General features: G+C 39.4%; 1 protein-coding gene across 2 annotated transcripts in view; it reads left to right on the top strand.

Moving 5' to 3' along the window:
* LOC129720174 (RNA-binding protein 24-B-like) overlaps nt 1-17725 on the top strand; it is a 183915-nt gene that overhangs the window by 59596 nt on the left and 106594 nt on the right. The window contains exon 1 of one of the 2 annotated variants that reach the window (XM_055671613.1): nt 3076-3112. The exons of the other annotated variant lie outside the window; for it this stretch is intronic. The gene's annotated coding sequence lies outside the window, so the exon portion shown is untranslated. Of the gene's footprint in view, nt 1-3075; nt 3113-17725 lie in introns of those variants that run through there. 2 annotated transcript variants of the gene reach the window in all.

Below are 17725 nucleotides of genomic sequence, written 5' to 3'. Positions count from 1 at the left end.
TAGAGATTAGGGTTTTCAAACCCGAAACCCGAGCCCGACCCGTACTCGTCGGGTTAGGGTTTGAAAATTTTTGTAAGTGTCGGGTTCGGGTCGGGTTCGGGTTCGGTGGTAAAAAAATTCTCGGGTTCGGGTCGGGTTCGGGTTCAAAAAAAGGTCGGGTTCAGGTTTGAAAACCCGAAACCCGACTATATCAAATAAGCATTTTTGTAAAATAATGATGTCTAATTTCATGCAACTGTAAAAATCACTAACATTTCAATATCATTCGAGGCTCAAAGCTTCAGGGCAGCCTCAAATTGGTACAAAAAATCTACCCTCCAAAAAAATCTCGGGTTCGGGTTCGGGTTTTACAAAAATAAAAGTTTCGGGCTCGGGTCGGGTTCGGGTTTGATCGAAAAAAAAGTTTCGGGTTCGGGTCGGGTTCGGGTTTCAACCGAAAAAAAAATCGGGTACGGGTCGGGTACGGGTTTGAAAAAATCCAAACCCGACCATCTCTAGTGTTTATGTGAGCCGACCGGCTGATTTTCTTCGCATGTCGATGCTACTGCATCCGAGTGGGCCTGTCAGTTCCACTGAAAACCACACTTTTTCAAACAAACCCATCAGCCAGGCGTCGCGTCGGAAATATCGACGGATTGAAAACGAACGAACAACCCCCGTGAAGTTCACAGTCACCGGTTGTCGTAATATAAGGTGTCTTCGACCCTCCGCCGGTGCTTACGTCCGCCGGAACCAATCGGCCAAGCTTCCACCACCGGACGGTATTGCCTTTTGGCTGAACCGTAAATGAAAATTATAAATATTAAAATAAGGGGTGAAAAAGAGAAAATACAATACATTTGCCGACGGCGTCGGATTCGTTTCGCAGATTTGTGCACGCGAAGAGGGACGGATTGTGGCAGAGGTATTCCGGGGCCGAGTCAGTTCAGTATCACGGGCAAAGCTCTTTCTGTTCCTTATGTATTTGGGTGCACTATGTGTGCTTCTGTCGCAATTCGGGTGAATTGGCCGGGAAGAGGGGAGAATATTCCTTTGAAATAGGCTTCACTCGCGAATCCACGCGGAGGGGATCGAAATGGTCAACAGTTTTTCATTCGAACTGCGATGCATTTCGTCAGTGGATGAAACTTTTGTGTTTCATCAATAAATGAGTTTTTTTTTCGTTTAGCTAGCTAGGCAATTATTTTGAAACTCGTTCCATATGAACATAAAATGCAGACATACTCGAGAATTATCTACAACGCTGCGAAACATAAATCTGATTTAGTCACATGAACCTCCCTTACCGTCTCAGGGATTCATCATCATAATCAGATGAATCTAACGATTTGGGTCGAAAACAACAAACACTGCCGTCGACATGGAACGTGTGGAAAAAGATAAACTTACCCCACACAACGTCGAGATTTTTTTTGGTTGTCACTGTTTTGAATCACCAGCTCTGCTTTGGCTGAGATGAGCAGCATCCTATCTCAGTATTTGAATGTATTAGCGTATCCTTAGCGTTACCCTAGCTAAATTGCGTACTACGCTTGTAGGTTCCCGCAGCGTAAGGTACTACGATTGAGACAGACAACGGCAGACCGGTTCAAGGGATGTAATATTATGTTTGGTGCGTACGAGGACCCTTGCAGTGTTTTCCGTACGGAGGTAACAATTTATAATAATGAGGAAAGAACTATGCCACTGCACAGCAGAAGAGACAGTGAAAGAGACTGGTGGGTGAAATGTGTGAAGTACTGGTTTTGAGGATTTGAACGACAATCATGATTCGTTACACGAAATGAAACTGAAAGTTTTTTCCGAACACTTTACCCCAGACTCCCCAGTCAGTGTCACATTCTCTTTACTCACGTCCCATTGCCCAGCGAAAAGTACAGATAAATTGCGAGGATGCGACGCAGAAGATGCCGAAGGATTATCTCGGCATTCTTTCAAAATTACGCATTATTTAAATTCTATCATTGCCGAGGGTTCGCCTGCCCTGAGCCTAAGCTTTGCCCATAACACACAAGAGTTCAATTTGGAAATTCTCCGCGTGGCTGCGTACACGAACTTTTTTTTTAGTGTTTTTTATTTTCATTTCAAAAACAAGCATGTAATAAAATGCTTAATCATTAATACTCTCTGGATGATTATTCTCCGAGTCACATTTGCACTTGGGTCGCAGCAACGTGAAGGTGCGAATCGAATACTTAACATTCCTCGCAGTGAAGCGAAAGTTGGTATGCCCAGATGAGTCCACGAAGTTCTTTCAATTTTCTGATCCAGAGAAGTTCGTTCAAATAGGAGAATTTTAATAACTGTTCCGGAGGATTTTCTCCTGCGCTCCATTGCGACACCAGGGCTGAGATTTGAACATTTTTTTCAGCGCGACGTTGCTGCTTGGGATTTTTATTGCAGTTTGAGAATGTACTCGAGTCACAATATATGGGATGAGCAAAGTTTGTCTTTTGGGTAAAAGGAAACTCAGCCGGCAAGGACCGCCGAGATTTGCCTTGACTACAAGTAGAATTCTCCGTATGTAGGACCCCCCGGCTTCGTGCGCGGTGTAATGTGGAACAATAGGCTGAATTCCGCTCGAATTTGTATAGCAGAAATTTATGGGAACCGTCCGCACCGTGAATTGCTTCGGTTTGCATACGTATGGTGGTGTGTTATGAGCATAATTTATGATTGGTTTATTCATCGGAACTTTCAGATTCATTTTACCGCTGGAGGTATGGTAATATGATGAATTTAATTGCCTCGAAAATATTCTGGCGAAATGTTGTTTATTACGAAATTCAATAAACGCCAGATCGAGGAAACGTTTTCCCGTACCCAAAAAAGTTTTTTTTGATTGGGGTTGGTAAGACCGCCGGATGTATACCGTTGACTAAGGAAACTACTGAATCTTGCGGAACACTATTGGTTTATTTCCAAGAGGATCGAAATTTGTCACATAGTAAAATATTATGTCAAATATTGTTGTACTTTAATGCAAATTTTATTTCGAATAGTAAACCGCTATGAACATTTCCGATAGCTTATCATACTCATTTTTAATGTTTTTTTTTTCTTTTTGCAGGTAAATCTTGGAAAAGTATTCCCTCAATACATCTCATCACAGGTAATAACTGTTTAAAAATATAATTCTAAGTAAAATTCTAGCATCAATTGCAAACATCACTTCACGCTGTTGGATAACAGCGTTTAAAGTCGTTTATTGTATCATATTTCAATATCAACACTGTTATCACTCGATCGCTTGTTTGCGAAACACTGCTGCCACGCCAGTAATTAAAACATTCGCAGGCTCAAACCACATCAGAGTCGAGCCAGTGTGGTGTACATATTTAATTAGTCATTTGTATGCCTCCTACGAGAAGTCTGGTCGTCAGTCTGTCTACTGGGCGGATGACGACACAAAGAAACACTGCTCTGATAGTCTCTTTCTCGTCCTGTTTCTCCACCGACTGGCGACAGCTCCGCTAACATTTCTCTATTCCCGCAAATACACGACAGAAGGACACTTGTGCCACCACATAAGGTTCTGTAGCCTGCAGAAAACATTTGAGCCACTTTCTCTAATGAGCATTTAAAAATCCAGCCGCGCATAATTCGCAACAAGCTGCCAGAAGGACCCTTCTGTTCCCTTCGACGCCTGTCGAAAACTAATCATAATCAAGACGGTTAGACCGACACCCTCCTGCCTGTTTTTTTTTGCGCCACTCTGCGCTGAAAAAACCGGAAGAGATCGAGCAGATATGTCACACCAATCCACCACTTCCGGTGAAAAGTGCTACCTTGACGGTCTTGAAGGCGCTTGGTGGCACATGCAGATACGTGTTTACTAGTCTACCCAGCCGTGCAGTGCCGTGATTTTCGGTGTAATCAACCTACCATCCCCTTATCGATAGGTATACCCACTTTTCGCACGTATTGAACTTCTATTGAGTCAAACAGTTTTGAATATTGCAATCCGTGGCGAATTTACGATTCCAGAGAGGGTGGCTTTTTGTGTGAACGTGAGCGCTTGTCTGACGATCTTTGTTCATTCTATTTTCGATGTGTACACACAACAATTTAGACAAAAAGTAACTTGGAAACTGCTGTTGGGGTGAATGAATTGATAAACTCCTTGTTTCCAACTACAGTGCTGGACAAATATAGAACGCACAAGGCGAGACGAATAAAATGGATAATTCGCGAACTTTGTATTTTAGGAACAGTAGAAAACTCGTGTCATATGCTTCGGATAGCTATCTTGTTGAAAGATCATGAAGTCATGTTTAAGTCATAATTTCATCAATAGGGACCAGTTTTCCACTCCATATCTATACCTATAAAATGCAGTACGGTCTGTCTGTCTGTCTGATCCATATAGGCTAGGAAACTACCGAACCGATCGACGTGAAAAATTGTATGTAGGGGTTTTAAGGGCCGAGAAAGGTCCCTATGATAGTTTGAGACCCCTCTCTCTTCTGGAAGGGAGGGGTCCCATACAAACGAAATACAAATTTCTGCACATCTCAAAAACTAACCAAGCAAATGGAACCAAACTTGGCATGTGGATGTTTTTAGGAATAACAAATATGTACATATTGGTTCGACACCCCTCCTTCTTCTTGAAGGGAGGGGTTCCATACAAATTAAACACAAATTCCCCCACATCTCGATAACTAACCAAGCAAATAGAACCAAAGTTGGTAGGTGGTTGTTTTTAGGGGTAACAAATATATCCATAATGGTCTGAAACCCCTCCCTCTTCTACAAGGGAGGGGTCCCATACAAATGAAACGCAAATTTCGCACAACTCGAGAACCAATCAACCAAATACAACCAAATTTGGTATGTGAATGTTTTTAGAGGTAACAAATATATCCATATTGGTTCGAAACCCCTCCCTCTTCTGTGAGGGAGGGGTTCCATACAAAAGTAACACAAATTTCTGCTTATCTCGAGAACTAACCAACTAATTGGAACCAAATTTGGCAGGTGATTGTTTTTAGGGGTAACAAATATATCCATAATGGTTTGACACCCCTCCCTCTTCTCTAAGGTAGGGGTCCTATACAAATGAAACTAAAATTTCGCACAGCTCGAGAACCAATCAAGCAAATATAACCAAATTTGGCAAGTGAATGTTTTTAGGTGTAACAAGCATGTCCATAATGTTTCGACACCCTTCCTTCTTCTGGCATATCTCCAAATACTATTTCGAAATCTAAGATGGCGACTTCCGGTTTCTGAAAAATAGCGGCAAATGACCAAATACCACCCAATATGGGTATTTCCGGAATTGTTATGATGCACTGAAGCCACAAATCGACCTCAGACAACATTTTGAATTGTAAGATGGCGTCTTTCGGTGTCTGGAAAACAGCCGAAAATGACCAAATACCACCCAATATGAGCGTTTCTTTAACCAGATTTACGCACGGTGGCCAGAAATTGTTCCCAAATGCTATTTCAAAATCCAAGATGGCGACTTCTGGTTTCCGAAAAACAGCGGTAAATGACCAAATACCACCCAATATGCGTATTTACGGAATTGTTATGATGCACTGAAGCCACAAATCGACCTATTGACCTCAGACAACATTTTGAATTATAAGATATCGTCTTCCGGTTTCTGGAAAACAGCCGAAAATGACCAAATACCATCCAATATGAGTGTTTCTTTAACCAGAATGACGCTCAGAGGCCAAAACCTGTCCCGTAATGCCATTTTGAAATTCAAGATGGTGACTTCCGGTTTCCGAAAAACAGCGGCAAATGACCAAATACCACACAATATGCGTATTTACGGAATGCTTATGATGCACTGAAGCCACAAATCGACCTATCGACCTCAGACAACATTTTGAATTGTAAGATGGCGTCTTCCGGTGTCTGGAAAACAGCCGAGAATGATCACATACCACCCAATATGAGTGTTTCTTTAACCAGAATTACGCACGGAGGCCAAAACCTGTCCCGTAATGCCATTTTGAAATTCAAGATGGCGACTTCCGGTTTCGGAAAAACAGCGGCAAATGACCAAATACCACCCAATATGGGTATTTCCGGGATTGTTATGATGCACTGAAGCCACAAATCGACCTATCGACCTCAGACAACATTTTGAATTGTAAGATGGCGACTTCCGGTGTCTGGAAAACAGCCGAAAATGACCAAATATCAGCCAATATGAGCGCTTCTTTAACCAGATTGACGCACGGAGGCCAGGAATTGTTCCCAAATGCCATTTCTAAATCCAAGATGGCGACTTCCGGTTTCTGAAAAACAGCGGCAAATGACCAAATACCACCCAATATGCGTATTTACGGAATTTTTATGATGCACTGAAGCCACAAATCGACCTATCAACTTCTGGCAACATTTTGGATTGTAAGATGGCGACTTCCGTTGTCTGGTGAATAACCGAAATTGACCAAATACCACCCAATATGAGTGTTTCTTCAACTAGATTGTCGCTCAGAGGCCAAAAACTGTCTCCTAATGCCATTTCATTTTGAAATTCAAGATGGCGTCTTCCGGTTTCTGAAAAACAGCGGCAAATGACCAAATACCACCCAATATGAGTGTTTCTTCAACCAGAATGACGCTCAGGGGTCAGAAATTGTCTCCAAATGCCATTTTAAAATCCAAGATGATGACTTACGGTGTCTGAAAAATAGCCTGAAGTGACCAAATACCACCCAATATGTGTATCACCGGATCCAGAATGATGCAAAGAGCTAAAAATTCACCTCAGACACCAGTTTGAATTGTAAAATGACATCTTCTGGGAAACAGCCGAAAATAACCGAATACTACTACATATGAATATTTCCGTAATCGAAATGATGTATAGAAGCCAATGCAACATGCAAAGGACTAAAATGGATCTACAGAATTTCATTTGGCATTTTCGATTCATGCACACCGAGAGGGCGAAGGCCCTCGGTTTGCTGTTGGAGCAAGAGCCCTCGGCTAAGAAACCAAGAGTCGTCCCAAAGCGACCTATTCCGATCGATCAACAAATGTTGGTCGAAGCAGCAACGAAGCTCGTAGCCCTTGATAACCTCCCAGTTTCGTGTGTCGAATGGGAGGGAATGGATGTGTTACTCGATCCGATAAAGGCAGCTACTGGGGGTCACTTTGGATACCAGAACCGTGAAGTGCTACCTAGCAAAGGCAGCAGAATTGGTGAAGCAAGAGATTGCCACTGAAATGAGAGAAAAACTTTTATCCTTCTTATTGTATTTCTTTTCTGCTGCTGTTGAATGACAAAGGTGATTGCCTTCCATTGACTTGACATTGAGTGCTTTCGTGAGATTTTAGTGTGACGAAATACTGCTCCAACTAGTAATCTTTCGTTTTCATTCGGACTGATGACGTTTTACAATCTCGCATCAATATGATTAACAAAGAAGGCGTGAACGTAATAGTAAAAAAGGAGTGAAGCTTGATGAAATGTTCGTTCGAAACCGAAAGTGTGAAGAGTATGGTAGTACGTTGAAACTGTACGTATTTGATTGACAGTGACGTTTGAGTGGTTCATTTTCACGATGAATTACACCCATTGAACTGAAAATGTTGGGCCCTGCTCAGCACTGTTTAGCTTCCGTTTGTGGCTCAAAAGAAGTTGAGAGGATGATTTAAGTGGTGAAATTCACATTTAAATCGGAGTGTTCCATATTTATAGAGAACTATCTTGTCTCGGTCCCTATTATGGAACACTTAGAAAATAACTAATTTTTACAGAAGAATCGTTATCAACCATCAACATTTTGATGAATCGTGAAGAACTTACCTTGATCTTTGTGTATGAGTTATTATCTGGAAGACAATATTTTACGCTTATAAAAAACACATCAATCTAGGAATAAGAACGATGTTTTCCGTGTTCAAAGCTAGCAAATATGGCATATTTTACTGCAAAAATGTTACATGCCTTTGAACCGTTAGTTTAACTGAGTTAAATAACAAAAGTGATCCGTAATTGTGGGAGTTCCATAATTGTGGGGGGAGTGTATGAAGTGTATTTTTTTGAATTCGGTCTTTGTACAGTACAGTGTACAGAGCGGCATTACGCGGCAAGTGAAGGATCAATTCTGGCGTTTTATTATGACAACAAAGGAACGCTGAAGATCATTTGTTTGGTTTTCCAGCAAATTTTATTGCATGACCGTGACCGATGCGCGTGAAATATTTCATCAGAGTATGACAGCTTGCCAATGACATTTTTGAATAAACCGGAATAATATTGAGAATAAAATTGGAAAAAAACTGGATCCTCAATGTTTGACAAATAAAACTAACAAGTGAAAATTTGATAAGGCAAAGCTGATTCTTGCGGTTGAAATTTAGCTTGAGGTGGTTTTTTATAATTTCAAAAACATATAAAAACTGGATGATTTTGTGATTCAACTGTTTGACTGCATCACGCGAAAAAAAAACTGAAAGAATTTATTTTAAACTAAAAACATCGGCATCTCTGGGTTAATGGATGAAGGGTACCTGTGGTAATAATCACCTTTGATTCAAGATGCACATTCTCCGATTTACAATGGAGAAACATTTTAATAACAAAAAAAATTTTCTATTTGAATATATCTCGCCAAACATGGAAAAAGAGCTCATTTGCCACATGTTTGGTGAGATATGTTTCCTATTCTAATCCTGTCAATTTGGCAGCACTGCACTGTCAGAAAGTGTAAATAAATAAGAAAAATTTTTGCATACGGTTAATTTTTTTTGTCAGCTGAAATAAGTGTTATTTAGCTCTTCAATTGTAGTTTTCTACCAGCGAGAAATGTCATTGCATCGAATCAACACCGAGCAACATATTTTTGATCAAATATTGACAAGTTCCAATGAGCATTACCATTATGTAACCAGAAACATTTTGTTGTTACGATTGGGCCATAACGCTTCTCGCAGCTCGAAGCAAAAGGACTCTTTGTAAACAATATTTTTGCTTACATTTCATCTCGTTTCCAACAATGTCCGGAAGTCCAATCGGCGGTCATAGACCGTTGAACAGCTACGATCGGTGCTACAGGCAATCAAAAACGGTATTTTCAAAAACCATGCCACACGAGTGTATGGAAATCCAAAGAAATACATTTTGCTATTATTTATTAGATGACAAAATGAGCCGTACCGCCCCGAAATTGTAGTGCATTCTGCCTCTTTCATGGGGGGCATTTTACCTCATTGGCATGGTGCTTTTTGCCCCTGTGTTGCGTTGCATTTTACTCTAGCAAGGGTGCATTTTACCTCGATTGGTGACTTTTACAAATTGTTACACTCACTTAAAAATGTGTGTTATGCATTTTCTATAATATTTCACTATCTGATGCGAGCTTAAAATAATAAATGAGGGTTTTGTTGTTTTGATCGTTATATAACATTGTTTTTTTCTCTCAGCTTCAACAAGAATTAACTCTGCTTTCACTAACTGGTGCGTTTTACTTCAGGTACCCCTATCTTAAAGAGTGCTGCGTTCATTGGAAGTAACAATTGAAAAAGATTGGCTGTAATTTTGCAGAAATGAATTTATCAGCACTGATAGTGCGAACTTGATTTTGTCTAGCTGCAAAATCACTATTTTATAAAACAACTCCAAACTAAACGAAAAACCCAAACTTAGGCATCGACTAGTTCTGTAAATGACTTTATGCTGTGTACTTTATTAGTGTCCTGTACTGTAGCTGCCATGGTCCTACTGTAGCAGTCGCTCCAGAACACGAAGAGAGATGCATATTTACATATGTACCAGATTCTGTTGTAAATTATGACGCAGCAAACTGAGTCCCATTGGTTGTGTAAACTTCTGTTTTATACCGGATATGTTACAAGCGGGGGATCTAGTTTAGAGTCAATTTTAATGGCCATCCGGAAATTTCCAGTATTTCTCACCAGTAAAGCAAACAACAAGGCGTTTGAATCAACTCATATCCCATTGTCGAATAAATTGTCACTCTGATTGTAGATTGCAAAACAGTAATTAAGTATTCGTACAACAGTCCAGCTCGGATCAACGCAGTCAACGGTAATTGAAAAGGATACAGAACCAATTCTCGTCGGTAGCGAGTTCCGACAATAAAAATCTACGGCTTCACATTGTCATTCAACCTGAATACCCGTCAATTGTGTCTTATCTTCATAGCCTTCTTCACGAATCGTTTTCCCCCCGGTTCTGTGCTGTGCCAAATGTGTGAACGAACGTAATCACTTTGTCACGCGGTGGCATCTTCCGCACGTTTCGTGTCTGTGAACAAATTTGGCAAACCAAAAATTTACGACCTGTTCCCAAACAGAACATATAATGCCACTCCACCAACAGCTCGGCATACGTACCTCCGATTAATCTGATTCGAGCGTTCTTCTTCCGATCCAATCTCGTTCCGGGCTGCCAGCCGACCCGGCTACCGTTACTGTTTAGGAAAAAGATGAAAATTTAACATGCGGCCGCTAAGATCGGAACTCAACAAGGCAACGCGGGTGGAACACGCGATTATATTTTGCCTGAAAGGGGTGTTTTCCCTCTTACCCGGTCGTGAATCGTGATGGCGCATGGAAGTTAGTCTGGCGAAAACGGTGGGAGCTTTTTATCGTTTTACTAACTGAACTGCACTCCATTAATTCGATTTGCGGAGCAACAATACACGACAGCCGATGGCTGTGTGAAAGGCTGTGTGTATTGTCTGAAAGGACAAAGGAACGGAAGCTGAATGATCGAATGGGGGATGAAAGGTTGGATAAGGTATAAAAGTATCTATACTGGTTTCAAAAACGTTCACACATTCAATTTATTTTCATTGCAAATTTTTAAAAAGGTATTTATTACAATTCTCTCTTTTAATCTAAAAGGTTATGTTTCTTGGATGTTCTTTGCTGAACACATTTATATTGAATGTTTAATTTAAGTTCAATTTAATAAAATTATTTATAGTCAAAATAACGATGGCACTTGATAAAAAACCTAATGTGGAATGCATACATCTGCCGTTCCGCTGTGTTAACTTTACATTCTGCTTTGATTCTACTATCAATCACTATTTCTCTTCTTCTTTATAGTCCGGACATTAAATTATTTCGCTCGTTGCTCTATCTTAGAACTATAACAGCTTTTGATACTAAGAAAAAACAAAAAAAAAACATTTTTCTGTAATTTGAAATCTTATTATACTTCATAAGTTTATATACTTTATCTAATTTAGCAACAATGGAAGACCTAAAGCAACGCCCTGGTGCTACATTCTGCAATCGGAACTTGATCTAGATCTAAAAAGTATTATTTTCATTCACTTTTTGGCATGATTGGAATTCTCATCATTCGAAAATAAGAGTAAGCTTCAATTTACTCTTGTTAGTTGGCTGGTGCAATTAAATTTTTATATTAACTACATGTTCGTTCCAAAATTATCCCGGGATCCGAACACTTAAAACCACATGCACGATTATTAGCGGCACGCCACCAGCACAGAGTCACGTCCAGGTGCGTGCAAAGTTAGAAGGCGATTTTCACGCAATGTGTTTGTCTCAACCTCTGACTACCTTAATTACAGTCATCCCAGTATTATGGGCCAACCAGTATTGTGGGCCAGTCTACACTTTGTATTGGCTTCTAACACATTTCAATAACTTTTTATAGTCAAATTTAAGTTTAGTGAACGTGAACAACGTTCACCAAACTTAAATTTGACTATTACAAGTTATTGACATATGTTAGAAACCAATACAAAGTGTATTAGCCCGTAATATAGGGTTGACCCATAATACTGGGATGACTGTATCACCACATAACAATTTGATACGATCAGAAGACCAATTTTCTAGAATGCTTGTAGCGAATGTCCAAAATAAAAAGCACCACTGACAACAACGAGCTCCCATGTTCTATTTATTTCCACAAGTAAATGTAATGAAGCCACTTCGTTATACATTTTATTCATTACTGTGACCGATAAGACGTCCAATATTGCAGCTAATATAGCCATATCACATGACATACTTATTCGCAAGAAGATAGTGAATGACAACTGAAACTTTTCCTTCCCCAGATGCCCAATTGAGGTCTTATGATGGTGGCACAACATCTTCGGAGGCTATTAAATCTACAAAGACGGCAAATGTTCTCCCGCCGATAAATATCACTAAACACATGTTTCAAGGACTCCCAAAGTGACCTCCCAAGATACGCATCCATGTAGAGGGTATATTAGGCTGGCGTTTTTTGTTCTTGTTGCTTCCTTTCTTTTTGATAAGGCGTCATACTTATGCTGGCTCTTCGTCGTCGTAAGCCATCATAATCCCCCACCAGGCAGGCTGACTTGCTGGTATAGTGGTAGAGCATGATCGTGGCGTAAGAGAGAGAGAAAGAAAGAGAGAGAGAGTGAGTGCGGAGTACCGCCTGCCATTAGGCATAGTGCGATGGTGGTGGTGGTAGTTGAGAGGACTGTACTGCGTGTAGATGGGACCAACAGATCAAAACAGACCGAACAACATACACACCGTAGCACAGTGGGGCGATGGCGGACAGATGCTGGACAAGCAAACAAAAGTTTTTGAATTGAATAACGATAAAAACTACGCAGTTCGGTTGTTTTTGATGTTGTTTTTGAAAAAAACTTGTATCTCTTAGTTATCGGATATCAAAATTACCATGTAAAGAAAATTTTTTATGCGTTTCGAAAATCATTATTTCTAAGCTTAAAACAACTAATTATGAATGTTTCAAACCAATGCAACATATAAAAAAATTGTTTCATGTAATGTCGAATTCGTTTCTGCGGTGTAACTACACTCGGACTACACTTGTTACTCCGTAAATGTTTTTTTTTTTTTCATTTTTCGGGCTACACTTTTCTGGCTCTGACTACACTTTTCTGTCTATGACTACACTTTTCTGGACTACACCACACGTATGTGTAAAAACTGGTTTGTTTTGGTTCTCCGTTCCACGTGGTAAAGCGTCAGATAATTTTTTTTTTCAGCACATTTGCGAGATGGAAATATGAAATGGAAACGAGGCGAAATGACGAAGGCGATAGTGACCAAAACAAAACAAATTGACAGCTATCCCTATTATTACGCATACCAATGCAACTACACTGAAATTGTTTTTTTTTAAGCTGCAAAGTGTAGTCCGGGACGGTGTAGTTTCATTGCGTGTAGCTGTCCGGGACAGAAAAAGTGTAGTCAGAGACAGAAAAAGTGTAGTCCGTTACAGGGTAAAAAGTGTAGTTCGAGTGTAGCTACACCGCTAAGACGAATTCGACATTAGGGATAAGCTACGACGATATTATATAGGCAATAAATCAATTTCGATAATACATTACTGTTTCATTTTGCTTTTTCCAAAGTTTTTTGTTTTTTGCTTTAAAGTTTCACAGTAGGGGCTTCAAACAGTCAAACTGCTTACATTTTTCATCTACCTACCACTCATTGATCCTGGTACCAGCGATTCTGATACCCACGTTTTGGTTGGTTTGCCCTAAAACAACTGAAATAGAGTAAACGTCCCATGATTGCCATTGACTTCTTTTCGAATAATTCTGTTTATAAATGGAAAAACCAAGACTTAATGTTTGTTTTTAGTACAATGTGCACTTTCAATGAATAATATATTGTGTGTAAGCATTTTAAGTAAAATTTCGATGCCATGATGAATTTGTGATTGGTAGGCAAAATACACAGCAGTTCAAGCGTGAAGGCTAGAGTTCGATTCTCGATGTAGTCGTCTGTCTTTTCGGGTTGGAAACTTGCGCGGCTGTCTTGGTGCATAAGCGTTGAGCGAGTGCTTATAAAGTCAAGAAGAAGAAGAATGTTCTACAATATAACTTAACTAAGAACAGTAACAGGGTGGCATAAACGTGAAAAATCAGGGAATGTCAGGGAATCCAGTTTTCGATCAGGGGAATCAGGGAATCTCAGGGAAAACCCTAAAAAATTAGAGAACACGTTCTAACCGAGGCGCGATTCTTTTTTAAATGACACTTCAGCACTAAAACTATTTTTTTCCAGCAGTGGGTAATGGGGGTCCTTTACTGTTTGTTTTCATATCCGATAAAATACTTTTTTCATTGGGATTTCAAAGTTGCACTTTTTTGTGCTGGATGCTAAAAATATCAGCGAAATTAATTTTATATTGCAGGGAATATCAGGGAGAATTGGGGAATTTAATTTTGAAAACTGCAAAGTTTGGAAATCAGTGTTCCACAGGGTTGATTGATTTGCACAGGCTGGCGAAAAAGTTTTCAAAATCAAATTCCCTGATTTTCCCTGATATTCCCTGAAATTAAACGTTAATTTCCCTGATATTGTTCAGCATTCGGCACAAAAAATTACAACTTTGATCAACGCAAATCTGAAATCCCAATGAATAAAGTATTCAATCGGATATAAAACGAAACAATACATACAGAAAACATCACTCTACTCATTCATTTATGAACTGTCAAGTATCAAAGTTTAACTATGTTGTAGTACAAGGTCTAAGCTTAAAAAAAGTATTTGATGATGTGTACCGGCTTCCCTTTTTCTCCCCTATAAGCATTTAAATCTACGGAATAATTTATTAAAAAAACGCTCTAACTTAGTATAGAACGATTGTAGCAACATGTCTTCGAAAGAAACCTGTATTCTTATGTTAGTCATATTTGTCTAGAACATTATGTTCTTGAAAAAAAATTTAAAAAGTTATGCTAGAAAAACTAAATTTTAGGGGGTTGACAGAGACAATGCTTTGTATTTCAGTAAATAGACATCATAGAAATTTAATATCTTCTGCAAAGTTTCATATTTTGAAAAGTTCTACAACTAAAGAAACTATTCATGTAACTTCATTGTATCAAAAGTTAGATTTTTATTTTTATGATAATAGGCCATGATCAAAAAACTTTCTTATCAACATTTCCGTTTAGTTTTTGTTAGCAATTCTTTTGAACGTTGTCTTTGGTTAACATCAACCGTTTAAGCACAAAAGAATTAAGTACGTCAAATTGCCTTTTCCGACCACTGTGCCTTCCCAAGTTATATTTGATTACAGAATTCTGGGTAAGAACTTATTCTGACCTGAATGTTTGTATATATCTGATATAATGTTGAAAAGGCAAAATAGCGAGCTGATAAAGTGCTGCAGGTGGCAACCATTGATATGCATCACTAATGCTGATTTATGTGCCGTGTCAAATAAACTATAGATGAAGAAAAAAAAAAACTAATGCTGATTTGAAGCACCCATGAGATTTCTCTTTCCTGACATGTGAGTTAAAAACCTAAATTAATCCACCTAGCGGTCAGACCCACCTTTCTCATTCAAACTTTTATTTGTAAAAATAGATTAACATGAATGCTTCAATCCAATAAATGTATATTCACTCTTTAGGTTCTAAAATATTGATGGTGTAATCTATACATATAAAAATGTAGTCTGGTCTGTTAGTCTGTTTGATCCATATAGGCTCGAAAACTATCGAACCGATCGACGTGAAAATTTGTATGTAGGGGTTTTTGGTCCCGATAAAAGTTCCCATGATAGTTTGAGACCCTCCCTCTTCTGGAAAGGAGGGGTCCAATACAAATGAAACATACATTTCTGCACAACTCAAGAACAAACCAAGCAAATGAAACCGAATTTGGCATGTGGATGTTTTAAAGGGTAATAAATATGTCCATAATGGTTCGACGCCCCTCCCTCTAATGGAAGCACATGAGTCGGCATAAATTTCTGCACATCTCGCGAACTAATCATACGGGTAAAAATATTTTCCCGTTTTCATGACCTTTTAGGTCATGAAATCATGAATGTTGTTTTCCGACAGAATCATGACCTATGACTCATGATATCATGATGTCAACCCCGAATATCATGAGCTATGAAAAGCGTTTTCAAGAATGTGACTCATGGCTATTATAAGCGTAACACATCGCTGTCGCATGGACTCATAGAATCATGAGTTATGACTCATGATACCATGGGTTGGACTCTGAATATCATGAGCTACTCAGAGCGTTTTTATAAATACGACTCATGACTGCTAAAGACGTAACACATATCTGTCAAACTGTGCGCCGGTATATTCATTGATTGCAAGTTCAGAAACCGTGATTAATACCGTAGGTGGACTAGCGTATTTCATGTGCAAAACAAGGTTTTCGCGAGTGAACGTGTTGATAAAACATAAGACGAGTGTCCGGTTGCATAAATTTACTCAACACAGTATTATCAAGTGCGGTTGAAACTGAAACAACTGTGGTAGAGAACATACGACTGCTGCTAGAATTGATGAATAAGAAGCTGTGCGGCGAGTGTCATCTGCCTATTAATGATTTGAAACCAGTGCCCTTTTGTCACATCGGCTAGCAATGTTGTGAAATAAACGGTCGTGCCCACAAGGATTCGCACAAGGGAAGGCAATGCTTATTTGTCCCGCCTGTAAAGATAAATTAGGCGGTAGAAGAATTCGTGCCTATTTTGCCGAAAAACTAAATAATGTGCCGGCTGTGCCAACGAATGCTGTTCAATTTAAACAGCTGTGTGTGTTACGCACACAAGCCAAGTGTTACGTCTGCAAGCCGCGGCAGTAACTCGATCGATTTGAATGATCTTTCGGTTGCATCTATCACCCCCGCTCCCCAATCAGTTAGGTGGCGGTTGTATTCGCTTCGCATGAACTGTAAACCGCAGATTGGTGAAATACCTGTGTGTTCTCCAACCAGGTTTTCTGACAAATTTCGCTAGCGGAAATTTGGAACTGTAAACTATCTTGACACATCACTGAAGTTGAGCATAATAAAGACTTGTTTTTTTACGTAGAACTACATTTCTCAGGAAGATCGGCTACATTGGGGTGAAAATGAAAATATAAAAACGGAAAAGGGGACAAAATTTGTTTTTTTCACATGCTTATAAGCCGCTTAGTTTCCAACGCATTTCCGTCGTGTTTGTAGCAATCAATTGAAAATTACCCACGCATTGGCCCCCAAATACAGACAATTGCAATTTGATTATTTGAACTATTGTAGGTAGCGAACGGCTTCGGCAGTGGTTAAGATTGCTGCAGGAAACCTGCCGAAGCCTTTCGCTACCCTACTATTGAAAATTGATATTGAAAAGTGTTAAAATAACAAGAATTAAAACAAAATTTATTAAAAAGTCTAGAAAAAGCAATCAGTTTACTAGTGAAGGATGGGTGCTAACTATCTAGCAGCGGGCAGCAGCGATAGCGAGTACCAGTAGCGGTAGTAGTAGCAGCGTCAGCGGTAAGTGTAACGGTATTACCTTTTCTAGTAAAAAGCTGCTTATGTGCGGTAGCGACAATTCCTACAATAAAAAACTGCCGTATTTTGGCAACACACAAACGGGGGTGTTAGCAACCAAAATCTGTCTGTCGTCAAATTTTTAGTCCGAAAACAGCTTTTAATGTCAGGAATAGCACAGAGATGGGATCAGCATCATATCCTAAATTGAATTAAAAAACTAATTGTCCTTTCAAGGATGAACAAAATAGTCAATTGAAGAGTTAAAATTTTGTCGTTCATACATTACACCTTAATCAAAATGTTGGTGTGCCTTGATATAGACGATTGTAAATTCGATATGATCTTCATGTCTAAGTACGAGTTCGAAATTTAAGTGTGCACCAAGGAACAAATAACTGAGTGACCAACTTTTTTATAAGTAGACCCTGTTGATGTTTTCCACAATAATGCGAAGGAGCCCAGTTTAGAGCAACCATCAACG

The sequence above is a fragment of the Wyeomyia smithii genome, chromosome 2 (genome assembly GCF_029784165.1).
Source record: "Wyeomyia smithii strain HCP4-BCI-WySm-NY-G18 chromosome 2, ASM2978416v1, whole genome shotgun sequence".
In the NCBI taxonomy this organism is placed as follows: domain Eukaryota; kingdom Metazoa; phylum Arthropoda; class Insecta; order Diptera; family Culicidae; genus Wyeomyia; species Wyeomyia smithii.
The sequence above is the reverse complement of the archived record's forward strand: the minus strand, read 5'-3'. Positions and strand labels throughout refer to the sequence as shown.